This window comes from Eulemur rufifrons, chromosome 8 (assembly GCF_041146395.1).
Source record: "Eulemur rufifrons isolate Redbay chromosome 8, OSU_ERuf_1, whole genome shotgun sequence".
Taxonomy (NCBI): Eukaryota; Metazoa; Chordata; class Mammalia; order Primates; family Lemuridae; genus Eulemur; species Eulemur rufifrons.
The window spans coordinates 37,629,135-37,643,067 of NC_090990.1; positions in this window are offsets into that span (position 1 = coordinate 37,629,135).

The following is a 13,933-nucleotide window of genomic DNA, read 5'->3' on the forward strand; positions in this document are numbered from 1 at the left end:
CCCAGCTCTGACACCCTGGGCCAGCAGCTTCATCTCTGAAATAGGGATAGCGATGGCACCAGTCTCACTGCAGTGTTGCAAGGATTAAATGAGGAAATACATATAAAGCACCTGGAACAGGACCGTATCATCATTCTTTGAGCTTCAGTTTCCTCCCCTATAAAGCAGGGATTACAGGTTTACTGTGAGCATCAAACAAGCAAATGGACCCAAAAGGACTTTGGAACCATGCGAGGCTGTCCAGAGAAGAGAGGTTTCTCCTAACGTGTGCACCCAGGGACCTGACCAGGACCACAGAGACACAGTATTACCAGCGGGAAAACCAAGTGGCCCCATCTTTCTGAAGGGAATTGGAATTATAGATGGAAAGTCTGTGAAAGATGACCCAGTGACACCTGTGCAGCACACTTGTCCTAAGGTAATGATCACGTGCCCAGACAAAGATTTATGGTACAAAGATGCTTTCGTAGTGTGTTCTATAATAAGGACACAATTGGAAACAACCTAAATGTCCATCAGTAAAGGATTAGTTCAATGAATTATGGTCAATTTATAGGGTAAACTATTCGGTAGATATTTAAATTGTGTTATAGAGAGTTCATTTGCTGGGTTACAATAGTTGTCTTCTAACTGGTTTCTCTGCCCCCATCCCTGTCCCCTGTTGTCTGTCCTCCACAAGGGACCAGGCTCATGTGACACTTAGGCCAGATCATGTCACATCTCTGCTGTGTCTCTCAGGGCAGAAGCTCCAGGCTCTGTATGGCTCAGGGGGCCCTGCCCAGGCTGTGTGCTCCCGGCAGCTCCCCAGCAGCACCTCCCTGTATTCTTTGTCCTTAGTTCAGCCACACCGGCCTCCTTGCTCATCTCCAAATACTGCCAGGCACCCTCCGACCTCAGGCGGTGCTCAGTAAATGCTTGTTGCATAAATGAATTTGCTAGAATGTGGGAAAATATGAAGAAAACATAACACAAATTTGTCTATTTAGTATTAAGAAGAAAACCCCAATATCTATGCATTTTATTAATAGAAAGCACCAGGAGGTGTTGAAGCCATTGCTGGGAGAGGTAATATGGTACAGTGTCAGGGATAGGAGGTTCGAATCTGAATTTTGGCTTCTTCACCGTAATCTGGGGCAACACTCCACCTCCCCGAGCCCCAGTTTTCCTCATCTATTAAATTGCAGACAACAAGGCTCCCGCTGGTTAGAGTTGTGTGGATCAAAAGTGATGATGCATGTCAAGTGTTGGCTGCCGGGGCACAATCAAAGGCAGGTCTCCTTGTCCTTACAGCTCACAGAGGCAGGGGGTGGGGGCATTCTGGAGGCAGGGGGCTAGTATAGAAGGTGCCCAGGGGAGAGAAGCTGGGGCTTGGAGGGAGCAATGGCAAGCTAAAGGAGGAGAAGGGTAATGATCTGAGTGCGGGGCTGTTCAGTGATGTTGTCCTCCTTTAAATGGCCTGTCCTGTGCTCAGGGACAGCCACCAGGTAGGCCTTTCGGTCACCCAGATGTAAAGCAAGTGCCCACACACTCATTTTGTTGAGAACACTGTAGAGTAACCTTTAATATGAGATTTAGCTGCTCTATCCGGGAAAGGGTGTTTCTCAGCTGGAAATGAACTGAGAAGTTGTGCTGCTGCTTCTTGCAGGGTGTAGGTGCTGGTCAGAGCTGTTTCTAATAAGGGAGTAAGGAGGAACATCTGAGGCTGCAGGAGGCAAAAAGTAGGGAAGAAAGGGGGTCAAAAGGAATGGAGTGTCTTGGCCCAGTTCCCTGTGGATGGGTGCCTGAAGTCCCACCTAGTCCTGCTATGACCTTCCTGTTGAGGGTCACGGGGCAAAGACCAGCCATTCATAGAGCAGGGGAAGGATTTTATTTGAAAGTGGTAGATTTCTGCACTGCCATTCAGCTGGGAGAGACTGATCTTGGGATATGAAAGGAAGGCTTGGCAGTCTTGGGTTAAGAGAAAAATTTCCTTCTCTCTTACAGGAAGAAAGCTGTTAGAAGACATACACTGGGTCCTCCCAAAAGTGGATGTTCTGCAGGAAGGGTCCTTCCAGGATGGCTGAGGAGCTTGGAGAGGGCCATGGCATCATAAAACTCTCCTGTTACTCACTCCCTGCTTCCTAAGGTGTTCTTTTGTTTGTTTGGTTGGTTGGTTTTTTGAGACAGAGTCTCACTCTGTTGCCTGGGATAGAGTGCCGTGGCGTCAGCCTAGCTCACAGCAACCTCAAACTCCTGGGCTCAAGTGATCCTTCTGCCTCAGCCTCCCGAGTAGCTGGGACCACAGGCACGCGCCACCATGCCCGGCTAATTTTTTTTCTATATATATTTTAGTTGGCCAGATAATTTCTTTCTATTTTTAGTAGAGACGGGGTCTCACTCTTGCTCAGGCAGGTCTCGAGCTCCTGACCTCGAGCAATCCTCCTGCCTCAGCCTCCCAGAGTGCTAGGATTACAGGCATGAGCCACCATGCCCGGCCCAGGTGTTCTTAATAGTTATAGCCTGGTCCCAGTCAAGCTGGTGGGGAATCAGGGGAAGGGTCTGTCCACCCATGGGATGGGGTGATTGCTATAGATTGAATGTTTGTGTCCCTCCAGCATTGATATTTTGAAATCCTCATCCCCAAGGTGATGGTATTAGGTGATTAGATCCCGGGGGCAGAGCCCTCATGGGTGGGATTAGTGGCCTTATAAAAGAAGCCCAAGAGAGAGCCCCTAACCCCTTCCACTGTGTGAAGACACAGCAAGAGGGCACCATCTATGAGCCAGAAAGCAGGCCCTCAGCAGACAACAAATCTGCCTTGATTGTGGACTGCCCTTTCTCCAGAACCATGAGAAATACATTTCAGTTGTTTATAAGCTACCCAGCTTATGATATTTTGTTATAGTGCGCTGAATAGGCACGAATTAAGACAGGTGATGAAGCAAAGTGCCCAGAGGCCAGTCCCCACCAGGCCAGGGTGGTGGTGGCCATCAGAGAAAGAATGGCTGGATCTGGCAAAGCCAGAATCGCAGGAGGGTGGAGGGTGGCACAGGCCCCCAGAGCGGGCCACGGGGGACTTTTCAGTTTTCAGATCTTAGGGCATCAGAAACAGCTGGGGGACTGTTAGAAAGATGGGCGGAGTGCGCCGAATACATCATAATTTGACTACTTCATAAACCTCCAGCTTTCAGACCTGCTCAGTGCCCACATCTATGCTAACTGCCCCCAACCCTTGTTTTTGGAAAACTGTTTCTCCTTCCCTCCTCTCCAGCCCATTGGCTGAGTGGGAGGAGCCTGCTCTTACATTCCCCGCCCCCCCCACCTCTCTGGGCACAGTGATTGGTTGAAGGAAGGCCCAATCAGAATATTCCCCTGAGCTTTTTCCAACTAGAGCTGCTGAAGGCAGCTCCTGTTGTAATAGTCGCTAGCACTGGTACAGCACCGTGTCAGGCACTGTTCTCAGTACTTAACATAAACTAATTCATGCAGTCCTCATGACAATCCTGCGAGACAAGTCCTCATTTTACAGATGAGGAAACTGAGGCACGGAGAGGTTAAACAACCTGTCCAAAGCCATACTGCTAGAGAGTCTGAGTCGGGTTCAAAATTAGCCTGTGTGGTTCCAGAGTACTTTTCACTGCTTTGTCTTAGTGTCCCAGGACTTGAGCTTGGAGGCTGCTGGCAGCCCTACCTTGCACTGAGTGGAGACACAGGTGAGTGTTAGGAGAGAAGGGTGCTGGCCACAGAGAGACACTGAATTGAGAGGCAGAAATTTTCAGGAAAGGACAAAGCAACTCAAGTCACAGATTTAAGATATTTTAGGAAAGGTGGCAGGCTGGCTGAACTGAAGTTACAGCACAAAATCTATTTCTAATGATCTCAAAAAGGACCCAAAATGTTCCAAGTCTGAATCCCTCCATAACTGATGAAATGGGACAAAAGTTACTTGGAGGTTTTTCATGGTATAGTCACCAGGAATTGAGGATCTGAGGAACCACATGTTCTTCTTACACTAGAGACCTCTCCTCCTCCAGACAGCTGCCCTCAGCAGCAGGAGGTAGATCAGAATCCTGGGAGTAGAGGCTTCAACAACGTAGAACCTTGGATTTTTTTTTTTTTTTTTGGCATGATCTTGCTCTGTTGCCCAGGCTGGAGTGCAGTGGCATGACCATGGCTCACTGTAACCTTGAACTCAAGGGCTCACGCTATCCTCCTACCTCAGTCTCCTGAGTAGCTGGGACTATAGGCCACCATACCTGACTAAGTTTTTAAAAATTTGAAAAAAGTAAAAAAAAAAAAATTTTTTTTGTAGAGACAAGGTCTTGCCCAATCTAGTCTTGATCTCCTGGTCTCAAGCTATCCTCTAACCTTGGCCTCCCAAAGTGCTGGGATTACAGGTATGAGCCCCCATGCCCAACCCAACATCATAGAACCTTGGAATTTTAAATTACAAGTCTGGGAAACATAAATGCCTGAACTCACAGGATCTGGGAGTCACAGAGGTAAAAACTCAACACGGGCTTCAAGTCCAGATCCATTCCCAAGGAATAGACTCCAAAGCCACCCAAGGATTCCAGCCACCAAACTAGAAGGTCCCAACCTGGAGGTGTCTGGGACAGCTCCTCTAGCTCAGGCTTAAACCAAGAGCAGGAATTCTGACTACAGCAGTCCCAGCAGGCCTCCAGCCTCCTTGGCTGGGCCCTTCCATGCTTGGGGAGGCCCCTCCATCCCACAGCAGCTCTGCCACTTCATTATTCTCTCAAAAGCAATCTACCTGCCTGGACCTCCCCTTTGTTTTGGTGCCATTTCCCACCACGATTCGGGGCTACGGTATGGCTAGGAAGGGCCCCTGTTTGTAGACTGACTAGGCAGTGGTCCTGTCGTAAGATGTATGGGCACCAGGAACAGTCCCCTTTCCTTTCCCAGCAGTTCCTGGCTACACAATCCTGGTGCCTGGAATCCCACCGTTGACTCCTAAATCTTTTAGAATCCCTCCGCTCAATGCAAGTACCCTGGAAGGAAGATAACTCATACCAGGACTAAGACGGGAGTGAACTCGCATTTACCGAACACCAAATATGCCCCAGTGGCTGTTTGTTAGTCCTTTACAAGTGTGACTTTACCAGGTCTTCTCACAGCTCAGGGAATAGCTTTTATTTTACAGCTGAGTAAACTGAGGCTCACACAGATCAAGTAACAGAATCAAGGTCAAAGAGCCAGTGAGTGAGTGGCAGGGCAGGGTGGAGCACCCTCCCAAGCCCTTCCCCCTCGGCCATGCTGTGGGACACACGGTGGACGAAGGGTGAGAGTAGAGAGGTCACAGGTCCTGAGCTCGGAGAATGGAGACACAGGTTTTAGCCTCAGGTGTGAGAGCTTGTGGGAACAACCGGGAGTGAAGAATTCCCTGGGTATTTGTGCCCAACAAGTTCCAGCTGGAGTATAAAGGCACAGTGGTGCAGGCCCACTGAGGGAGGTGGAGGCCTCCACTGGGCCCCCTTCCCTTTCCTGCTCACCATCCCTCACCTCCCTCCCAGCATGGGTGATTCTGGGTGTCACCTCCTGGCCCGTCCATTCAGCACTTCTCAGTTCTTCCTTCTTAGCTTCCATCCCCCTTTCCCTCCATTCTCCCAGTCCACGCTCCAGCATCTCGCCCGGATTATCACTCCAGCCTCCCCTCTGCTCTCCCTCCACACTGTGACATACATAACATACACTCGGAAACTCAGAAGGCTCCCTGGCCCCTACAGGACAGAGCACTAGATTCTCACAATCAGGGCAGTTCCCAGGCAGGCAAGAAAGCCATCTGGACAGAGCCAGTCCTTGCCACCCCCACCAGGGGATTCTCAGACATGAGGGAAGGATGACGACCCTCATCGAACGGAAATGCACTCTGAGCCTCATTCTGTGCTGGGCTCCAGGGATGTGGGAGCAGATGAACCCTGTCCCCTCCCCATGTGTAGTAGGGAAACGGAAAAGGAGTAGATGACAGGGACCCAGTGTTGAAATGGTCTGTCCACAAAATCCTTTCCCCATAGGGTAGCATGATCATCTTTAAACAAGTAAATGTGGCTCTAGTGGCTCCCCAACACACAGTGAAATCCAAACTCCTGGCCCTGTCTGCTCTGGCTAGCCTGCCTCCTGGATCTTGGCAGGCATCGATCTTCAACTACCTGCCCCTCTTTCTGTTCCTCAGATGGACCTCAGGCTTTGCCATGAGCTGCCCTTACTGTCTGGAATGCCCTGGGCATGGTTGATTTTACGGTGCATCACGTTGCCTTAATGTAAGTCTTACACAGTATCTACTTCTGCATCTACTTCTGCTATTTACTCGCTAATTTGTCTACTTGTTTCTGTCTGTCTCTCCCACTAGAACATGGTCTCCAAGAGCAGGGACCTGTATGTCTGCAGTAACACCGTACCTGCATAGCACAATGCCCAGACACGGTAAGTGCTCAACAGTGTGTGCTGAAAGACTGAATGAGAGCCACGAAGGGAAGCAGAGAGGCTGCAGCCCTGGAGATGATGACTCTCACTCAGGGACAGGGTTAGAAAGCCCCTCCCAAAGGTCACCTAAAGTTGACATTTAGGGAGTGAGCATCAGGAGGGATGAGGGAGCATTCGACGCCACCCTGAGTAGCCCCAGCACAGTTGTGAGAGCACCACAGGGCCACCTGGTGCTGCTGGAACAGAGTGAGGGTCAGGGAGTAATGGGAAACGGGCCAGCATGGGGCACAGCCTCTGCTCTGAGAGGCTTGAACTTTAAGCTCTAGGTGATGGAGAGCCATGGGAGGGTTTTCAAGTAGAAAAATGACATGTTCTGGTTTGTGCTTCATAAAGGATGTGTGGCAAGGAAGACACTGGAGGAGCTGGGGAAGTTAGGGGCTGTTGCAATAGCCCAAGGGGAAGGAACAGCTTTGAGAGATGTCAGGAGATGGATCAGCAGGATTTGGAGACTGGGCTGGGAGTGAGGGAGTGAGGTATCAGGGATGACTCTGAGGTTTCGGGCTTGGGCAACCGTGTGGATGACTATGCCATTCACTGAGATGGGGACACAGGAGGAGGAACAGGTTTGGGGGTGAAGATGTTGAGTTTGGTTTTGGGCTTGCCAATTTCGAGGTGCTCATAGGACAGTCAGATGGAAGTGTTGGGAGGACGGGCGGATTGCCTTCTCCTGGGGATAGCAAGGTGAGCTTTAAATATGTAAATATGAAGGACTTGTGGGGAGGGCCAAAGCTCAGAAGAGAGGTCAGGGCTATCCCCTCTCATGGGAACACATCTGAAGGCACCAACTCATTCAGGAGTTGGGGAAAGCTGGGGAGGTGACACAATGACACATCCCTGAAGGGTTGACCTTGGAGGAACTGTGGTGCACATAATTCCACCCTGGACTGGGACTGGGACGCAGGATTCCACTCCCCACCCCCCACCACCACACTGCTGCCTTCGGATGTGGACAACCCCTCAGGGGGACAGTGTGGCTGCTCCCGTCTGTCCCGGCACACAGGTGCCCACGATGTGGCTCATGCACAGCTGGGGAGAGCCAGGTGAGTGAGTGGAGGGCTGAGCGGAAACACCTCACCAGCCCCACCCGATGTTGCCCTGACAGGTCGGGGACTGCATCCTCTCACCCCCAGGCCCAGCGCTGCCAGGGGCGATAACACGCGCGCAGGGGGCACGTGGGGATGCGAGAGGCGCTGGGCTGCCCCTCCCCGGGCCCCCTCGGCCTTAGCCCTGTGCCCAGCAGCCCGCACAGCGCTACGTCCAGCCGTGTCCTCAGCTGTCCCTCCCGTGGTTGGCTGAGTACCCCCGGCGGCCCCTCCGTCCCATCCGCGCCTCCCGCCGAGTGCCCGCCTCCGCCCGGTACCTGCGGTCGCTTTTCTGGGAGGCTGCCCCCTTCCGGGTGGTCAGAAAGGCCATGGGCGCGGGCCGGACTCGGACGGGGGCGCGGGCGGCCCCTCGCGGTGGTGGCGGCGGCGGCTCGGGTGGCAGCACCTGGCCGGGCGGGCAGGGCGGGACCGGCGGCTCCTCCCCGCCCTGCCAGACGCCTCCCTGCCCGGCAAGGGCGTCGGTGTCCCAGGAGCGGGCCTGGGGCCCCAGGGCAAGCCCACTCCCACTCAGAACCAAAAAGGATCTCGAACACGTCTAGACACCTCATTGGGCAACCAGGAGAAACTGAGGCCCAGAGAGGGCCAGGGATTTGTCCAAGATCATGCAGCCTTCTCCACTCCGTCTAGAGCCTGGCCTCCATACCAATGAGCAGCGTCATGGCGGACAAAGTGGTACCGCCAACTGCTTTCCTCCTGCCTGCAGACAAAACCGTGGGGTCAGGGGCTTGGGACTGGGTCAAGTGTAGGGCACAGAGCAGGATTGACAGGGAGCTGACAGGGGAGCAGGGAGGTGGGAAGTAGCTGCCTGGGCCTGAGGCTGGAGGCTGCAGACCAGGCCAGGCAAGGCACTGGGACATGACCCAGTTCACTGACTTCTAAGATTCCCAGTCCCCTGTGGGAGGTGGGGGACGAATGAGAATGAGTCACAGCCTGTCTCCAGTACAAACTTTCTTTGAAGCCCCATATTTTATCTTAGGTCATATGCATTTTTGGTTTTTATTTTAAATTAATACCAACAAGTGGAATCAGCTCTGGAGCAAGGTGATCCCTGGTGGTGCAGTCCAGCGAGCGTCTATGGGAGGCCCAACTAAGGACAAGGGGCAGGGGAGCACCATGAGGAGGAATCTGAGGACTCCAGCTCTAGCGTGAAAATGGATTCAGGGACCCCTGGAGATTTTTCCCATGGAGAGAGGGTGGGGGTGAACACAGGGCAGGGGCAGGGTAGCTAAGGAAGTGATCACATTTTGTTTCCTTTCAGCCTGGGTTTGTATCCTAGGAACTTGTGCAATACACATCTTTGTCCAATAAATGGTGACTGAGTCTCATGAGTCAGGTGTTCTCTAATGTGCCAATCCCTGAGCCAGGTATTTTACACAAATTCTCATTTATTTTCATCTTATTAAATATTCGCTTATCCCCATTTTACAGTTGATGAAACTGAGGTTCAGAGGGGCTATCTTCTTTGAGACCGAATTGTGGAGCCAGGTCTTAAACTCTTCTGGTGCTTTCCTCCCGTCCTGCCTGTGGGCCCTGGGTGGGCTGGGAATGGAGTGGGAGGCCCTTGGAAAAGTTGCCCAGAGGGCGGAAGCCTCAAGGACTATCGGGGCAGTTTCTCTCACACTTTCTCAGTAGGCAGCAGAGATGATATGACCTTTCTCCCTTTCTCTGAGCACTCATGGTATGGTCTTGGCAGATCAACAAGGGCCTGAGAATGCTGCCTATCTGATCACACAGCTAGCGCTTCAAGATCTGGAAATTCCAGTTAGAGTGCACCCAGGGGCCCAAACCCCTCAGTCCAGCCTTGTCCCACTTGGCAGATTGGTCACTGCAGATAGCCAACTTTATCCTGGGCTCACAGGCAAGAATACCATAGGGCCTCGGCAGCCTGACCCTCCTATAAGCGCAGTCTACTGATGGAGGATTAAAGTCCCACCAAGCCTCTGAGCCTACAATCAACACCACTTCCTCCAGGAAGCCCTCCAGCATCTCCCCATTGAAGGGGTCACTCCCTCTTCAGAGGTCGTATTTTTTTATCTGTCACTCTCACAGCACTTAGCACTAAATATTTTTAATCCTTGTATTAGTTATCTACAACCATATTGGTCTCACTCTTCAGATTTCTATAACTATAGTGATAGTTTTATCCAGAATCAGAGGGAAATTAAGTGTTCCCTATAAATGAACTTTCAGGATAACTTAAGTTTATTCTCTTTAGAATGTCTCATATCTGTGTCTGTCACAGAGCCTAGCACCACTGCAACACATAGTAGGTACTCAGTGTTGAATAAATAAAGAAGGAACTAATATCTATCAAGTTTCTACTGAGCGGCAGGCACTATGCTGAGGGCCTTTACATACACTTCCTCTAGTCTGGACAGCAACTCTGTTTTGAGAATATTTGAGTCAGAAGTTTAGATATATTCCTAAAATCAGATGAAGAGCTGGGATTCAATCCCAGGGTTTTTAACCTTGAAGGCTTGTTTCCTATTCTTCATCATCATCTATTTTCAACTATTTAGGCATTATTCTAAACTCTTCTTACATACCAACTCATTTAATCTTCAAAACTACCCTATCAGGTATGTCCTTTTGCAATCCCAATTTTATAGTTTAAAGCAGAGAGGGATTAATTTGTTCAAGATCACACAAACCAGTTAAGTGGCAGAGCTGGGACTCAACACAAGCAGCCACTTGAGAACCTGTATCCTAACCCCAGCCCCAGCCTGCCTGCCACACGAGCTCTTAGCATGCACAAAGCATTTGTGAACCACTTTCCCAAGCTTATTTTATTCTGGATCTCATAACGATCCCAAGGCAGAATAGGTTCTGTTCTTCCCTGCCTCTCTTACTCTGGAGCCACACTGTGAGACTCTTGGCCCCACCACTTGCTAGCTATATGGCTTCAAGCAAGTTACTTAACCTTTTTGTGTCTCAGTTTTCTCCTCAGTAAAATGAGGACAATAACAGAACCTATTACAAGGGTTGTTTTAAGGATTAAACGAGTTAATGCAAACAAAACAGAATAGTGTCGGACACACAGTATGTGTTATGTGCACCTCTTACAGTGATAGTTTTACCCAGAATCAGAGGGAAATGAGGTGTTCCATATAGATGAACTTTCAAGATAATTGATGTTTATCCCCTTCATAGATTCACATTTCCCTAAACTGTCTTATAACCTTTTCTGTCTTCTTAAACATGGGCATGATAGCTCTTCCTTACTGAATATCTGTCATGCAACAGGAACCAAGACTTTATATCCATCTTTATAATCCTTGCAAAAAACCCTGTGAAAGAACTGTTATCCCCATTGAGAACCGGAGAGGTTAACAGAGTCACCCAAAGTCACACAGCTAGGAAATGATAAGGCCAGAATTTAGATTCATTTTTATAAGACTCCGATGTCTGGATTCCTTCTATAAGGCCAGGAACCTTCTCAGGAAAACTGTGATGAATCAGAGTTTTTGTTGCTCCTATATGATTAAGTCAGCATTCTGCAAGGGAGTGGGGGGTGGGGGGGGGGACTCCTAACCTGCTTCTTCCTATTCTAGGCCTAGAGTTTTGATTCAATTAGGTGGAGCCTCTACCCTATCCAGGTCTCTGTATGTCATAGTGCTTGGAAGGATCTTTAACTCAGGACTTGACAGACCACATAGAGACCCACATGCTGGATGAGAACAGTTCAGGGTTGTCTTGTTCTTGACACGTCCAACTATCATTAAAAGGCCCATAGGCTGAACAGGCAGTTCTGTTCAGAGTCTCTTGTGTCCTACAGAGGCTCAGAGGGGTGCTGGGTCTGCTATGTGCTGGACGGGGACTTCTTGCTTAGAGCCTTTCCCAATCCCCTCAGTTCTATACCTCATATTTTCTATCTGTTTTAAGTGTTGTGAGGATTAAGACTTTTTATTTATATATATATATATACCTATACATAAAGAGCTGTGGTGCCAGGCTCAGAGAAGGTCCTCAGTGTCAGCTACTTTCCCTGCCTCTTTTCCTTCCTGCAAAATAACTCAATCCTCAAGTTCTGACACCAGAGGAAACAAAGGAGGGGCTGAAACTAAGCCCTTAGGTCTTGGGCAGCTGAACACACTCTACCCCACTTTGTGGGGTAGGGAAGAAAAAATGGGTGGGGTCTTTCTGTAGAAAGGTCTCCCCCTCCATGAGGTAATCTTTTACATCATTCACCTGGATACATAACATTAAGACCTGCATTTATTTGAAAAGAGATTTTAAAAATCAGTGGCTTTCATTTTATCTTGTAACCCAGTACATATTCAAATAACAAATTCTATTTCATGGTTTTAAAAATGATGCTCATTAACATACTAAAGATTTACATACAATGGACTAAAGCAAAGATATGCAAAGTCACTCCAAAGAGACATTATAGCTACCCAACCAGCCAAACCAGATTGTAACCTGATTGAACATATTAATCTGAAACACGTCCCTCGGAGGAGCCCAGGCAACCCTGGCTACAGAAATCGAGAGGAGCCTCAGAGGCAGGAGGCATCCACGCACCAGCAAGGGAGAGGGAGTAGTACTCCAAGCTGAAAGTGACATTCTGGTCTCTTTATCAGTCCCTGTGAATTGGTTAATGAAAGCTGTCTCTGTTTTACTGATGAATATCAGGTTTCTAAACTTAAAGGTTAGACCTTGGACTAGGTTGAATTCACTAAAGCAATGAATGTCACCTAAATGAGGCCTCCTAGGAAACTGTTTGCTGGCCTTTCCTAGTTGACAGAGCCCTAACATCAAATGGCATGGCCTTGTGAGAGCTGTTCTTTTTAAAAAAAAATTCAACAGTCACCATATATGCTTTTATTAATACTAATGCTAGTACAGTGTCCTGGTGACACCTCTTCTGGGAAGTCTTCCCTAATCCTCTCAGCTAGAACTAGTCTCTCCCCCCTCTGGGTGTCCCAGCACTCTTATGGTAATCCTTAATATGAGATGTTATGAAATTAAATGTATCTGCTCTACTATAGCACTAATGGCAAGGCCCTCATGTGAGTCTTCTCTGTCCCTAGCGCAGCTTACAACAGGTCTTAGCAAAAGTCAATGGAACGATAATGACTTTCTCACTGCGTATTTTCAAAACACAGACAATACAGAGCTTTCTGGCAATAAGAGGTACATTATAGATCCATGCATGAAAAAAAAAGGTATTTTAATGTAAACTTGTTTCAGTAGAAAAGAATGATTGGACATGAATTCTGGAACCAGACTGCCTGGGTTTGAATCCTAGCTCTGACACTTTTTAGTTCTGTGATCTTGAGCAAATTATTTAACCCCTTTGTATCTCAGCCTTCTCATCTGTAAACAGGGAATAACAGTACCTAACTTAAAGGATTGTTATAGAGATTAATCAGTATATATAATAAAGCACTTCAAATAGTACTGGGCACATAATGTCATGTGAATGTTAGCTTGCCATTATTTTTTAAAAACTATTCACAAGGAAGATTGGAGATGCTTTACACTAAGATGCAAAACACATAGGTCAAATACAGAATGACAAGATGCAATAGCATTGCAAAGTGATTGAGTGGATTTAATAAAACCTGCAGGAGAACAAAGAGACTTAGAGTCCACTCCAGTGGTTCTCCAAGTGAGGCCCCTAGCCAGCAACATCAGAATCACCTGGGAACTTGTTAGAAATGCAAATTCCTGAGTCCAACCTACACCTACTGAATCAGAAACTCTGGTGGTCCAGCAATCTGCAGTTTAACAAGCCCTCCAGGTGATCCTGATGCTTGCTAAATTTTGAGACCTACTCCTTTTCCCTCACCATCTATATCTAATCAGACTCTAAGGCCTGTTAATTCTCCTAAATCTTTCTCAAATTTGTCCCCTTCTCTCAGGCGTCAGCCACAACCACATTTTAAGTTACCATCTCACCTGCATGACTGCAACCATCTGTTACCTGCACGCCCTGCCTTACCTAGTCTTCTCCTAAAGCAATCCCTCAAATCACCACCAATGAGATCTTTCTTACAAACAGGAACACCCCTCTCTTTTGCCCACAAACCTAAACTCTAGCCACATACACTGAGCTACTTCAGACTTCAAAACTTACTTTCTGCCTCCCTTTTATGTATTCTTTCCAGAGCCTTGTCAGCACTGAAAAATTATTTTTCATTTTTCCTAAACTTGTGGTTTTAAATTTTATATTTCTTTAATAAAAAGCAAGGCTGGCCATTTCCCCTGTATATTTATCACTTATGGTAATATTAGCAACTAATTTGATTGAGTGATTTCATGTGTTAGAAACTGTTCTAAACCCTCGTAAGAGTTAAATAGGAGAATGAATTGGAAAATGTCTCGTAAGATGCCATGCGCAA